Genomic DNA, 4,133 nt, shown 5'->3' with positions numbered 1-4,133 from the left:
CGTACAAACTGGAACTTATATGTATACACAAATGTAAACAAAAGTCAACTTGTAAACACTGAAAAACTAATGACTTTAATGACTATTAAATCAGAGATTTATCAGAATTAATATAAAAGGCTGACTTAAATACAAACTCAATATAAAAGTTATTTAAAGTTCTTTGAAAACACTTTGGTCTGTTTTATTGTAACTTTTTCAAAAACTGTATATTATTACTTCTATTTTCTTTAACCAGACTGGATAACAAATAGGTCTATACTTCTGTAATGTAATATGCAGAATAAATCTCAACAATCAATCAACAGGCTATAATAAAACTCTTAACTTTTAAGTAGACTGTGTAAATCTTTCAGATATTTAAAATTTAAAGCAAATATGAGCTGTGATGGTGTGGTGATCAGATGACAGGCGATGGGGATTCTTCAGCTGGATGTTCTGCAGCAGTCAGGAAACAGGAAGTCTGGGTCCTCAGGGCAGCCTCTAGATGACAATTGTAACTGAACACTTACACTGAGTGACAAAAAAGGGTTTGTCCTTAAATAATAATAGTATAAACTTGTAGTCAAATGTTATAACCAATGAAACAGACTTGAAAAATGTATTTGAATCAGATTTAATATTTATGTGAATATAACAGTCTGAATTACAAAATAACCAGATTATCTTACTACAAATATATCTCAAAAAAGATGTATATAAGTTTATATAATTTATCAAATTGCACTTGTAAGCCAAACTATCAGTGTTTATTTCAAAGTGTAATGCCAAGTTAAAACTACAAATGTAGGGCTGTATAAGTAGTTTCTACCATAAGTTCTACTGTACTGCAATTCTACTACTGTATATTCAACTTTCTAATTGTTATTTTCCAGCAAAATGAATGGAGAGAGAGTTTAATGACAGGAAAGGAGGAGCAGTGAGAGCAGAGATCTCTCAGAATTCTGAATACAGATTGACAAAGTTCTGGTAACTTCAATTGCCAAAAACTTGGATTTCTCAAAACTTGGATTTCTCAAAACTTGGATTTCTCAAAACTTGGATTTCTCAAAACTTGGATTTTTCAAAACTTGGATTTTTCAAAACTGGGATTTCTGAAAACTGGGATTTCTGAAAACTGGGATTTCTGAAAACTGAGATTTCTGAAAACTGAGATTTCTGAAGACTTAGATTTCTGAAGACTGGGATTTCTGAAAACTGGGATTTCTGAAAACGAGATAGAGTGCTTGGGATAGATTGATACAAGATAGAATGGCTGTCAAATTAGATAGAGCAGTTGGGATAGATTGATACAAGATAGAATGGCTGTCAAATTAGATAGAGCAGTAGAGATAGAGGGATACAAGATGGAATGGCTGTCAAATTAGATAGAGTTGGGAGAGTGATAGGATAGACAGAATTGCTTGATAATGATAGAGGGAGAGGGTTTTCTGCAGCAGGTCACCTGTAAGACACAAAAGGACTGGAATTAGTCATATTTCCAATATGCTTGGATTTACCATATTCTTCAGAGTATATGGCACACAATCCTGTCATTTTCTCAAAAATATACAATGTGCCTAGTGTATTGATTCTGGTTATGCTTACTGACCTCAAACTGGATTTCTGTGGTACACAGCGATCCAAATTCTGTCAAATATTTTAGTAAGACTTTGGTAAGCTACAAAGCTGTGCCGCTTGATGTATTGTCGGAGCATGGCTACCATAGTCAGCACCCTCGTAGAGTAATTCGTACTGTGCTTCAACATAATATGGTGTGTGTGTGTGTGTGTGTGTGTGTGTGTATAAGGGCCTGGCACCTGTTGAGAGCCATGCTTATGAAGCAGAGTTCAAACTGATCAATCCACATTCATCAATACAAAATCCTGAAAAGTGAGTGCATTGTTCTGTATTTTATGTCTTACAACTGAACAATGTTGAGAGTTATTGTAAATGAGTTGAATAAAGTTTGACTTATCTGTTTTGTTTGACTTAATGTGCCTTAGAATTTAGTGCGCCTTACAGTCCGAAAAATACAGAACATGTATATCATTACACACTGAAGAGTTGTACAGTACATTATTAGATTCAACTGAATGAAAATGTTTAACATAATGATGGAACATTTCTAAGGACATTTTTGCATTCTATTAACACAATAAAAACAAACAGTCTGTAAACCAAGATGTGGTGCTACAGTAACTTACTGTAAACATTATATGGTCAAGCTAAACCCACACAATGAAGTTAGAGCAGACAGTTTCAGACCACCTGCTTTAAACACTTCACATGCACTCAACTCAAACTTATGACACATCACATGTTCCTAAATGCCCAAAGGTCTCAAATTCCCATTTCTGTGTGTGTACTTACCTGGTACAACAGTATATCATAATGTCTGGGTAACCATAACATAAAAGTAAAAATAATTTACTCAGTATGACTTTTGGCAAAATGAAAAATTATATGGGGCATGTTTAATACACACCCCTCAATCTACAATAAATCAGCATGGCCGACATTAGGGCCTAATTAAAAATGTAGTATGATGATAAGAGAGATCTGTAAGTCTGGAAATGTTTACATAGACTTTTCTAGGATTTGATGATTGCCAAGAGCTGTGCTGACTCACAGCACTAAACTGAATCTCCTATAATGAGAAACATTTCCCAGCACTGCACATCAGACAAACCTTTACTTACCAGACTTGAGACGATCACATCAGCAGTCTAGAGAAAGGAAACAATACATCAGATCACTGTTTGATGATTCAGACTGTTGAGCCTCTTCACACACAATCCAATTTACTATGACATAAATTAACTAGTAAAATCCTCAATTACTTTAAGGCTTTATGAGCTTACTGTAGTGTAAAGAGGAGATAAATGAACTGCAGCGTCTCAAATGGCATGTGTAATAAAAGCATTCATTACTACAGAAATGCAAAGAATAGCCACCAATATTTGTTGGCACAAGTGCAGGATATACCAAATATTTCCTACACAGAAGCTTTGTGGCTTCAACATTTTCTACCCCAAGTCAGTGCTAATAAAGTGTGAAAACCAAAACTTGTAAGATACAAAGTAATTATATAAATCAGAAGCAACAGAAAACCTCATGTCTGACATGAATATGTAAATCTTAAAATACATTTAAATATTAACATGTTACAATAGCAGAGGTGCACCATGTTTTGTAATTAAAATTAAATGTCTTAAAATATTACACTACAAAGTCCTTTCATTGTACCCGTTGCTAGGAATATTTATGAATTTTGCAGTGTACCTTTTTGGCAACCTTTCTATTTAATTTTAAAACACATTATATTCACTAAATAAGTAATAAACCAATTGGACACACTGGCTGTAATGTACCTAACAATGTCCACTCACACCTCTGGTTCTCTTCGTTTTTATTATTGCTTAACTGTTAAAGCTATTACTTATACCGAGTGAGGCAAAATACTTCTACAGTGTTCTGACTTTAATGTAATACATCAGCAGAATTTGAGAGACAATATAAATCAATACCTGTGCAGCTCTTAAGTGTTTGAGCAACCACTTATACTGACTCTCCTAAAACACTTTCATTGTTTTGTCTGCTACTTAAATCCACAAACATAAGTACAAAATGAACCACCGTATAAAGACATCTGACATTTAACTATGTTTGGATTTGATAAGCCATAAGAAATTTAAATCATACATAAATGGGCTATTAAACTTCAGGGACATTTTCAGGGAAAGTCAGAGGGGTCCTGTGTGAGGGCTTTGCTGCTACAGGTCACAAATCCTGTGTTTTTGCCAATCAGTAAATGGAAACATATCACAAAAAGTCAAACTACTGTATGCAAGTCGTCAAATGTGCTACGCAATGCCAGGTTCATACTGCTTCAGTTACAATCACTGTTTACTTACCAGCAAAGGCAAAACCAAAGATCTCTTTCACTCTGTGTAACAAAAGACAAAGCACAAAAATACAAATTGTGACATCACAATTTAAAAGCATGAACAATCATAAATGAAAGCTTGGGTGATATATTTGTAGGCTTCAACATTTGAGTTGGTCTGCATTCAAATTCTTCCCCAAAATATTATCACCTGCACACAGTGTCATTTAGTTTTATTTAATATGCTGTTGTTTTAAATATCTAC

At 34.1% G+C, this 4,133-nt stretch overlaps 1 long non-coding RNA gene across 1 annotated transcript; it reads right to left on the bottom strand.

Moving 5' to 3' along the window:
- Positions 1-229: 229 nt before the first annotated feature.
- LOC116333685 lies at positions 230-3,928 on the bottom strand. The gene is made up of 3 exons (XR_005614268.1): positions 3,897-3,928; positions 2,682-2,708; positions 230-1,444 (listed from the first exon to the last, which is right to left on the bottom strand). It is a non-coding gene; the product is annotated as an uncharacterized LOC116333685 (long non-coding RNA).
- Positions 3,929-4,133: the final 205 nt, after the last annotated feature.

Source organism: Oreochromis aureus, linkage group 9, assembly GCF_013358895.1.
Source record: "Oreochromis aureus strain Israel breed Guangdong linkage group 9, ZZ_aureus, whole genome shotgun sequence".
NCBI classification, from domain to species: domain Eukaryota; kingdom Metazoa; phylum Chordata; class Actinopteri; order Cichliformes; family Cichlidae; genus Oreochromis; species Oreochromis aureus.
The sequence above is the reverse complement of the archived record's forward strand: the minus strand, read 5'-3'. Positions and strand labels throughout refer to the sequence as shown.